Source organism: Dermacentor silvarum, chromosome 3 (genome assembly GCF_013339745.2).
Source record: "Dermacentor silvarum isolate Dsil-2018 chromosome 3, BIME_Dsil_1.4, whole genome shotgun sequence".
Lineage (NCBI taxonomy): Eukaryota > Metazoa > Arthropoda > Arachnida > Ixodida > Ixodidae > Dermacentor > Dermacentor silvarum.
The window spans coordinates 202,741,805-202,753,542 of NC_051156.1; positions in this window are offsets into that span (position 1 = coordinate 202,741,805).

Sequence of the window (11,738 nt, forward strand, 5' to 3'; positions counted from 1 at the left end):
CAAAAGATAAATTCCACGAAACAAAGTTCTTCTTTTTAACACGAAAGTGTTTTATGCCGGGGTCCACCAAGACTTCACTGACGTATTTCCGTCACGGAAATACGTCAGCTTACAATGTACACGAACATAATACAAGGAAAGAAACCAGAAGAAAAAGTTCCACAAACATGCAAAATTTGGAAATCGAACCCACGACCTCTCGGTCCGCGACGATAGATCGCCGAGCGTTTAACCCATTGCGCCACAAACGCATTTGCAGAGAGCTACACAGACGCGCCTTATATATCTAACACTCCTCCGTGTACCCGCGCTCTTGCTCGGGGCGGTGCCGCCGCCTACGAGCAGAAAAGAGAAGTACTGCATTATGACACTAACGCGCACCGACAGTGAACGCTTCGGTGGTCTCAGCACTACGACGCCTCGATGCCAGCATTCGAAGGGACGCTGGCATCAAGAAGCACTACCAACGCCACCTAGGTGGCGTTCACCGTACTCAGCACAGCGGAGCGTGGCCTCCGCAATTAGCTCTGAAAATGTTTCTGAAGTTGATCGCGGAGGCTGCAATTACGACGCGCTATACGCGCTGATTTGACTCGGTGACGATTCAGTTACGTGCTTTGTCTTGCGCGTTGTATTAGTGTGTCAGTTACGTGCTTCGTCTTTCGCGTTGTGCTAGCGTGTGCAGCGTAGTGCAGCTTCCATATGCACGACGGTTGCTCATGGTCATCGACGTTGGTAGTCGTGATGGAGGAGACGTGCCACCAGGCGTCAGCGTGGGTGCATCAACGCCTAAGGGCGCTTTAGCCACAAAACACCAATAGACATTATATATCAATGTGCAATAAACATTACACTACTTCTGTGAAGACACGTTTCACTTTCGTGTTCTATACCGATTCCTATATAAGAGGGATCAACCACATTTTTTTTGCTTGAAGAACCTAACAGGGGAGATTTAATAGTTGTCTCAATAAATATGTTATTAAATTCGTCTGAAACACCGATGGTAACCAGAAAACAAGAACAAATGACGCTCTCCCGCGAGACAAAAATAATAAAGACGCCTTTTCTTGGACTCTATACCGCTATATTGCGACACAAAAAGCGCAGTTTAAATAGAGATAAAGTGGCAGAGATGTTTACGAAGACATATTTGCAATTTCTTCTGCTCGCGGCGCCACTCCTGGGTACTGCGACGACCCTGACGTTAAAGACGTGCGGTTTGTCACAAGCCGCAATAGCTTTAAAGCTAAGGTCCCACGGAGCAAGCGAAGCTGAGACCGCAACAAATGTGCCCGCCAAGCGAAGCTTTATTAGAACGAATTGCCCCTCTGCGAAAACTGAAACCGGAGCACGCAGACATAGCTGCTTATATAGTCGTCTTCTCTGCTTCGCCCGCACCTGTAATTTTTCTGCGCCTTGACACTCGTTTCTGCCGCTTGAATCGGCCTGCCAACTCGCCGAATCCCGCGTGGTAGAAAATGAAAAGCATTAACTTCTCTTTTATAAACGTGCAGTCGTAGAGTTTCTCACTAGATTACCTAGAGGGAAAGCTGGCGCTGCGTCGCTGTTGCATGCATGGACAAGCTGGGATGTGGTTGCTTCGGAGCGGTATCGTTCTCACAGAGCAAGGACACTTCGAAGCAATGATTGCCGTCGGTCACAATGGTCCATCCTCTACTAAAATAGTACGCAAAGAGCTGCTTATAGTTTCCGTAACATTACACGCAAGCATTTTTTATTTAATAATGAGTACTTGGGCTTGCTTGGACATTTATATGAAGCGTGGAAAGTTCCAGTGGGCAGCTAAACTTTGCGAGCAGACGACAATATCTGCGCTTGCTTTGCGACCATTTGCCGTCTCTTCTCATTTGTCAGTGCTTGCTTATGCACTAGAGGCGAGAAAATTTGACTGAAGGATGCATTTTGGATGGATGAAATCTTCATTTGCAGAGTTAATTTTAATAATGCTCTATCTGTGCAGCCGTTGACCACGTTCTAGGCCAAGCTACGTTCGAGACAACGCCTCGGGCACCCATATCCCGGCATTCCCAAGACCCGTTAGGAACGTCACATAGACAGTGGCGCCATATTTTCCCCTAGGTAATATTGCGAGAAACTCCATGCGTGCAGCACCTACCGCAGTGACAGTGGCTATGGCGTTTTGCGGCTGTGCGCGATGTCGCGGGTTGGATACCGAGCCGCGGCGGCCGCACACCGATGGGGGCGGAAACGCTCGTGAACCGTGCTCTTGTTGAACGTTCAAGAAGCGCAGGTGGTCAAAATATACTCGGAGCACTCTTCTACGTGGCGTCTCACGACACGCGCAGTGCAGTTATGGAAAGTTAAGTAATCAAACAATCAAGAGGTGATGCGTTGAAGGCTGAGCACACGAAACCCGGATCCGAATACACATGCGACACAGATGACATGTTGACAGTCTGGTCATCGCTTAAAGGGAGAAAGTAATTGGTATCCGAAACAATGATTACGCCTTAGATTTGACCTGAACACCTGGAGCCTGATTTTTTTTTTCAACCAGGACGCTCGCCTAACAGCCTAAGACGCTATGCGCGATACTTTCTCCGCATATATTTCAAAGTATTTGGTAGTCGAATACTGGCTTGAAGATTAATCAGCTGTTTTCCTTAACTAGATACCGTGCACCCGATTTGGACGACACCACTCGTATGTGATACCCTTCGCGGCTGCCACTAGGTGTGACAGTGTCAGCACTACCGATCATAGTTAGGATAAAGTGGAGACAAATGCGCAGACTTAGCAAAGTTCCGGAAGCAGCCCCATGAACGGCGTGTATATATATGAGCACTCATACTGCGCATAAGCTGACACGCGACTTCTCTTTATCGCGAGTATTCGAGGCTCTCCAGAGACCCGCGAAACGCTGTTCTCGCTTAACTCGGCCATTTGTATAAATTTCCTCGCGCGCCGTCTTTCTGCGACGCGCTTGTGGAAGCCTGAAGACAGCGATATCACTCAGCCTGCGAGCGTTGTTCGCGGCGGATGAACCCTGGGCGAGCGTTGTTGATTTCAGGTTTATATACATACTCGGTGCTTGCTGACTGATTCATTCATAGTGCTTAACGTCCTACAAAAATTTGCGCAGGGGCATGAGAGCGAACAGAACGGGAAAGCAGGGAAAGAAAGCGAGAGAAAGGTCAAGACTGTGCTAAAGGTAGGACGCTGGACATACAACTGACTTTATTTCAGTAAAAAGTTGTCCTCAACAGACCGAACGGAGCCCGTGTAACGTCAGCCATATACACAGGGTTTCTACCTAATAATCACGTATCGCAATCACACTCCTACGTATTAATCACATATGATCATGCTTATTATATATCTAACGAACGAGAAGAAGGGATGCAGAGGCGCCTGATTTTTGTTAGCCACCACTCACATGAAGACAATGGATCATGAAGCCAAATGAAGCATAGGGAGGGTTATTTGTAGTTTTTAATGCAAGTCTAGAAGTGGTTAGATAAAGGGAAATGAAAGTGGACACAAAAACAACTTGCTGCCGGTGGGGACCGAACCTACCAGCGGCAAGTTGTTTTTTCGTCTACTATCACTTCCGCTTATCTTATCACTTCTACACTTCAATTAAAAGCAACGAATAGCGATCCTTATGATTTCCTTGGCTTCATTATCTGTGGGCTTCATATGGTCATGCCTATATCAAAGCTTGAGCCCTTTGCTTGTCAGCTACAGCGACGGCGCGCTCACACGTCTGTCACGTACCCAGGCTTCTGATATGAAAATCTGCGTGAATCTTGCCAGAAAAAGAGAGGAAAGGCAGTTTAGTGCTATCCTTGAAAGTAATATCTGGGACACCCTGTATATATATATATATATATATATATATATATATATATAACGAGAAAAAAGGGAACCGAGGGGCCCGATTTTTTATTAATCATATCAAAAGAAGCCAACAAACATTAACACCAAGGACAACTTAGGGGACATTGGACTTTACTAATTGAAATTAAAGAAATGATAAATTAATGGAAATGAAAATGGATGAAAAAAAATGTCACAGTTTCGCCCTAAGGGCGAAGCAATGAATGCGATAGCAACACAGCAATGTCATACGAAGTAAGGTGAGCGGCTTTGGTAGCAATATGAATTGTAGTAAACATGAGCTGATTAAGTAAGCAGGTGTGCTGCGGCGTAAGTAGACCGACATGAAGAGAGACTCGATGACCACGAGAAGGCGCGTGTGAAACGGTGGTGTTGATGAGAAGCGCTGCCCGTGGGCAGCGCGTGCGAAGGGACACACCTGTAGCGCTGCACTGCCGATCCGGGCAGCATTGCATGTGTAGCGTGCGTTGGAAAATGTGGCCCGGCTATTACTAACTGTGGTGTGAGCGCGCACAAACATGAAAAGATCACACTGAATGACTGCAGACAACGACTGTCAAAACGCTGGCAGCAAGCGCATATACGCCGCAGCGGGCGAAGGTACGTGCGGTCTATCGCTTCAACGGAAACTGAGCGGCGAATGCACAGCGCATAAAGGTCAGAGCCGTGTGGAGATAAGAGACGGTGCGAGCGAGCGACGAGCGCGGTTGTTGGCAGAGTAGAAGTGCGCCCCCCCCCCCCCCCCCCCGCTCCCTCCGGCGCTCGCTTCCCGCTTCCTTGCTTGCGCGTGGAAGATTGAGTGCGTTCGCTCTCCGTGACAGCGTGCGTCCCCGCACGCTTCCGCTCGGGCATACGGCGCGCGGCGAAGATTTTATCTATACGGAACCTCACGGCGACGGCGACGGCGACGACGACGGCAGAAATCCGGTGGAAGTGTCCATATAATTGCAATCGCAATAAAACAACTGTCCGCAGGTGGGGAACGAACCAACGTCTTCGCATTACGCGTGCGATGCTCTCACCATTGAGCTAAGACGTGGGTTCGTTCCTCACCTGCGGACAGTTGTTTTTTCATCCATTTTCATTTCCATTAATTTATAATTTCTGTAATTTCAATGAGTAAAGTCCAATGTCCCCTATGTTGTCCTTGGTGTTAATGTTTGTTGGCTTCCTATGATATATATATATATATATATATATATATATATATATATATATATATACAGGGTGTCCCAGCTATCACGCGGCACGATTAAAAAAAAAGGGGAAGGGCGTTACGCGAAGCAAACCTAGTGCATATTGTATCCAGTACAGTGGAGTAGCCGCCAGTAATTTTTTCGTTACTGAGATTTATTTTGCTAATTCTAATTAATTATCTAACGCGAAAAGTACTGTCCTAATTGTCAAAGTGTCAATGAGAAACTTGTAGAGCAACATAAAAAACTCCCGATACAGCTTTCTGTTGCTCAGTACGTGCTACATAAAAGTGTTTTTTCGAGCGCGAAAGAAGCCCGTGAATACACGCAAAGTGCCTCGAGCGACCAGTCCCGTGGCAATTTGCGTGTATTCGCGGGCTCCTTTCAACTCCGGAATAACACATTCATGTAGCATGTATTGAGCAACAGAAAGCTGTATCGGGAGTTTTTTGTGTGGCGCGACAATTTTCTCATTGACACTTTGGTAATTAGAACAGTACTTTTTGAGTTAGATAATTATTTACAATAAGCTAATTAAATCGCAGTAACGAAAAAAATTACTGGCGGGTACTCCACTGTACTGGATACAATATGCACTAGGTTTGCTTCGCGTAGCTCCGCTCCTCTTTTTTTAAATCGCGCGGCGTGATAGCTGGGACACCCTATATATATATATATATATATATATATATATATATATATAATCAGTGCGTTCTATGAGTATACTAGCCTGTATGGCTGAAAGTTGGTTGTTGACAGAGAAAGGTGAGGAGAAACGGGACCCACTCAATGAAAGGTAGAACGAGAAATGGCTAGTACAAAGCTAATTGACTAAGAGAGCGCCGCATGGATTAGGTAGCAAACGGGGGTTGCCAAGGAGGAAGGAAGGAAGGAGAAATAGACGGAAAGACAGGTAGGTTAGCCACTTCTCAGACCTGCTGGGTACCCTGTACTGGGGAAAGGGTGTGAGGGGAATAAAAAATAATAGAAAAGAGATGTTCAAAAAAAAAAGAAAAAGAAAGAAACGAATAGCAAAAAAAGAAAGAGGGAAAGTAAAGGAGAATATGACACTGCTTAAGACCAGTTCTCCGCAAGAAGCGGAACAACGCTTTCAAAGCCTTCTATGCTGAGAATGTTAAGACATCAACGGGAAGAAAAATAATTGCGCTGGTCGTGCAACGCGCAGAGCAGCTAAGCGTTCGTCTTTTGGGGCAACCAGATGGACGTCAGGGGAACGGAAAGCTTAGTCGTGGACAGAAGAGCATTAGGTGGTTTGTCGAAGTGAGATAAGTTGCAAGCATAAAAATAGAGTCAACCGAATTCGCAAGGCAGATGTAATTGAACATCGCGTGGTATGGTCTTCACCCTGAAGTTGACGTGATATAAGTGGCGTGTACATGAATGCTACAAGTCCGGCATCACATCGCCTTTCTAACGAATCGCATCGATGTACACGTCGCTAATGCAAGCGCTAGGAATGCGAATCGCGCTGATTTGCCGGGAGGCGGCAGTTCAAGACGGGGTAAGTCGTCCAAAGCGATAAACGTCGGCGTGTCGCACTGAGGCAGAGAACAAAAGTGAGATGACTGTCGTTCACTTAGCATAAACCGGGAAACGCAAATCATTGGAAATATGTTCCGGCTTGTTTCGGAGGAAGAGGAACGGGCCACATATAAACACTGCCGCATAAGTAGCAGCGCGATGCGCTGCGAAATGCGATACGCTACTGCCGCATTCATGCAAATGTGGCTACATAGGCTAAAGAAGAAGAAAATGACGATGACCCACCTTCAACCTCACCCTCTTCATCTTGCGTCTCCGTCGCTGCAGCTGGCTTTATTTATTATTATTATTTTTTTGGTCACGCACTACCTCGACCGGTCACCCACCTAGTTAATGTGCACAGGGAAACTTTTGTAAAGTGAATATTACAGGTATCCGCAAGCCACACGCACGAAAATGCTACTTCAGACGCATGCTCGAGCGTGGAAGAAACAATCTACTGGCCGATAATAACGAGATGTGTGGCTCCACGGTTTTAAAGAAAACGTACTGAGGATGCGCAAACTAATGCGATAGACATAAAAGCGATACACATCATAATTTCTGGCTCATACCTATAGCTAGCATCATATAAGCCGCATAGGAGACATAGTTTTCTTATGTCACTCTCGGGAAAGTCACTATCGGCGCCGTATTGATTGAAATATAAGGCCTCCTACGAGGATTCCCGCTTGGCTTCTTCTGGCGAAAAAATGAAAGTATTCCTGAACGTCTTCGAAAGGGAAAACGAAAATGCTAGCATCTTCAATATAAAGTCAACGTCAACGTGCGAGACATCGACGTCCACCCCCCCTCCTTCCCGCCCCCCCCCCTTTTTTTCCCCCTAACACTGTGCATGATGGTGCGTCGACACAATAGGGTGGTGCCAAAAAAAAAAAGAAAGAAAGAAAAACAAGAGGAAACTACAATATAACCCGACAAGGATAAAGGCGTCTTCGACAGCCATATTGCCTTCCCCCGTGTACGTGGCTGTACACACTTCCTGCTGTTGTGTTGCTGGTGTTCGTCTGCAGACAAGCTCAGCCTCTCTACCTTGCCATTGAATCGTTTCGTTTGTGTTTCTCGCGTCTTTTGTTTTTGTTGTAGCAAGGACCGGGACCACGCGCGGCAGTGCACTTTCACGTGGTTTCCGAGCTATACGCATGTGGAAAATCATGAAAAAGGGGCTTTACCGGAACAAGACCGTCGGAGGGAAAAAGAATATAATAGGACAACATCTTCCCCTTTAACGGCCGCCAGTCGCTCAGTAGAACAAATAAGGCTAGAAAACAGAAAAAAAAGAAAACAAGAAAAAAGAAAAGAAAGCAAAAAGAACGGAAACACTAGAAGAGCAGAGATATCCCCAGTGTCTCTGAGTAAACAGACTTTACGTTCCCTATAGATTTCCCGAGTTTATGGCCTTTTCCCCGTTTATAAAGACAGCGCTGTGCACAGTGAGCTGCCTTTATAGGCAACGCTGCTTCTCAAGAGGAGCAAGCAAGCACCGGCCTTTGTTGGCTGGTGTTGTGATGGGGGTGATACAATAATCTGGTGCTATACTTGCTGGTCGCCTATAACATTTCATATAGGTCAGCAAAGGCGTGTTATACGGATGCAGCAGCGTTGACAATTTCTTCCTGGCTAAGCTAGGACACCAAGACGCCTATAGTTTAAATCTGGTGTCATGGTGTCATGGAAGCATGGTGTCATTAAAGGCAGTAGAAAGCAGACCATTAAGTCTAAAGAAATTATTAAGAGTGCCATATCTGTAATACATTGCGCACTTGTACGCCTTATAGCTCCTGATGAGCGAAGGTTTCAGTTTGATGCATATTATACTCAATTTGCCTTAGTGAGCGCTCTAAAATGCGACCACTCCCGCTCGGATCGACAAACGTGCTGTCGAGCTGTGCCTCTCTGAACCCGGAGCGAGAGGCTAAATTTAGCTCCGTTTGCGTCATGCGTGACGCGACAACACCGCCATCTGTGCAGGTGATGCATGCATGATCGAGTAATGGCGTTTCTTCTCGACAGAACGTCACCAAGGTAATACGCGTGCGTAGTAAGGCTGCAAACAATATTGTTACGTGCGGAGAGACACAAACAAAGTTTCTAATTACAATGTATTTTTAAGAGCTGAGCAGCCAGAGTCCAAGATGGAAACCAGCTCGTGCCAAACCCAGATGTCCGTCTTCGTCTTCCTTTGCGCCATGTCTCTTAAGCGTCTGTTGTATCGCAACAATATCACAGTTTCGCCATAAGGGCGGCACAATGAATGCGATAGCAACATGTTAGAATATTACACGAAGTGTGAGGCTCGCAGCTGTAGTGACAGTATGAATTGAAGTAAACGTAAGCTGGGGGGAATAAGTAAGAACGAGCTGTCGTGCTAGGGGCCCTCTGTTTGAATCCTGCCATCGGGCAATTTCAGGTATATTTATCATTTAAAGCCAACGCCCTTTTTTAGCGACTTCACTATCGCTTCTCCATATTGGGTGGTTCGAACCATTTTCCGGGGCCGATCACTGAGGTAGCGCACAGCCGCGCCAATAAAATTACGTAGTTTTCAGGTTTGAGCTGTGTTATTCTTTCGCACTTTTCATATTTCAGTCCGAGAAGATTTAAGACAAACGGCATGCGCTGTCGGTGTTTTGTTTCATGACATCTGTTTGTGGGCTGCCATTCTCGAAATTCCGAGGAAAAATTTTGGCAGGAATGTAAGACTTGGTACGACCAAGTTTAATGACAAAACGGTGTGGAAATATAACCCGCATTTACCGCATGTCATATAGCATGGCATGGATTATAGCATACATATATCTAAATATACGGGGCCTCACAGGCGACGCCGACGGCAAAAACTCGCGTAGTGTCCACATAATGCTATCGCAATGAAACGAAATGAAGATACGTTGTACACGGAATTCTTCTACATAGAATGGACAGGCATTTTTATACACCAAGAGAAGTTTATTGTCACGTATACACTTTCGCTATGCACTGGTACAACACAATTCTTTTTTCTTGATACACTGGCATCTGTTTACATACTATTACACACACAGTTATTACATACTATACTTTTGTAACAGTACATGCAATTTGCTCAGTTTTGAACCGTTATACAATGTTAAGGCTGTTACACTATACTTTTGTTCAGCCTTGCACAGTTATACAATGTTTAGTCTGTCACGCAATGCACATTGTATACAATGTTTAGTCTGTCACGCAATGCATGCTGAGCACGAGGTCGCGGGATCGAATCCCGGCCACGGCGGCCGCATTTCGATGGAGGCGAAATGCGAAAATGCCCGTGTGCTTGCGTTGCAGTGCACGTTAAAGAACCCCCAGGTGGTCAAAATTATTCCGGAGCCCTCCACTACAGCGTGCCTCATAATCAGAACTGGTTTTGGCACGTAAAACCCCAGAAAGAAGAAGAAGAAGTCACGCAATTGAATTGTTTCAGCCTCGTACCTTTATACAATGCGCAGCTATACAATGTTTAGTTTGTCACACATACCTGCAATTGAACCAGTCTTGCAGCTTTATAGAATGTTTTATCTTTCACGTTTTTCTCGCAATATTGTTATCTTTTAAATGTTGCTGGTGTTCAGTGGTTGGGTTACCATAATTCCAGTTTTCTTCCAAAGTTCAAAGACTTGAAGGAATGTTAATATAGAATAACGGGGATTTACACTGTACAACTTTCCGCACACATGGACCAAACTGTGGTTGGAGCCAATTATTACGGCAGGGACGCGAGATACCAGTTAGTGTAACCTAGTCTGACAAATTACCTACGTAGAATATTTTTTTTATATTTTTCAAAACTCTTAATATCTTGCGATAAGGCTTGCGCGATGCAATGCAGCTGTACACTTAGCACAAACCTTTTATCTCACTTTAACATCCGAAATGTAATGGAAAAACTTTAATGAAGTCCCTCGGAACGTGGACTAGCACGTAGCGGGCCGCTCCCACGTCGGGACAGAAAGGCCTAGCCTCCCCGCCACGTCGTGGGCCCGTTGAACTGCCCATAGTTGTGCTTCAAAATCAGAAATGCCACTGTTTTACCAGGAAGGCGAACCATTGATTGCAATAGCAAATTAGTAGACAGCTTTACGAAGAACGCACACTAGCTTTAACGGCGGCAAAAACTTGTAAATAGACAGTTTTAGAATAGCGTTTGTCAGCTTACGTACGTTAAACGTAAACACGTTTGCGGGACGTTACTATGCGCGTTCTTTCAAGACATTTAGTTTACCTACAGTGCCTAGAATATACTGTAGTTTACCGTACGGGAACGCAGACGTAAGGAAGAGGTCATAAAACAAGGCGCCGTCTGGTGCCTCGTGCCAGACGTATCCAAGCCAAGAAAATCCATTAGCAGTCATCCTGTTGCAATGCTCCTTTGCCTGTTGTTGCTATGCGGACGCGTCTCGTTAGGCCTACGGGCGCCGGAATCGCCTAACGTTCTCGGAAATTGGACGCGCTATTCGCTCATAACTAACGTTTCAGGTGAGCTTAAAGAAAGCCCATTTCAATAGTTAGTGGCCCTGAACATAAGTGAGAGCGTAGCCATCACGCGAATTGACGTTGAAGCGGGAGCCGTTGGTGCGGTGCCGCCATGTTCGACAACGATATTCCTAAAGGGCCCCTAAACTACCTCAGATATTTTTTGAACATTTCAAGTAAACACGTACATCTAGGGAGCCTACATGCAAGCGCTGTTACGTGCATAGAGTTCAGAATGCCGTCACGATCAACAATGCCAAAAGCTGCAGAGCTGCCACAAAAAAAAAAAAAAAAAAAAAGAGAGAGAGAGAGAGAGAGAAAGAAAGAAACCAATGCCATCCTCCTCTCCTGGCCTTTCCGGTATCCCCAGCGGTAGTCACGATGTCACCAGGGTGCATCTGGTGATATCAGCCGGGTCGACGATGTCGATTGGTCGAGCACTTACGACTTCCGGTTAGTCTGCCAGCAGGTATACGCGCGCTCCTTGCCCTTTCTCGCCATGTTGCTCGCTTGTGCGCGCTTGCGAATGGCCTGCAACGCAAGTACGCGTTCGCGTTCGTAAATCGCTCGCGTTCCAACACAGTCGTGCATAGCGGTCTG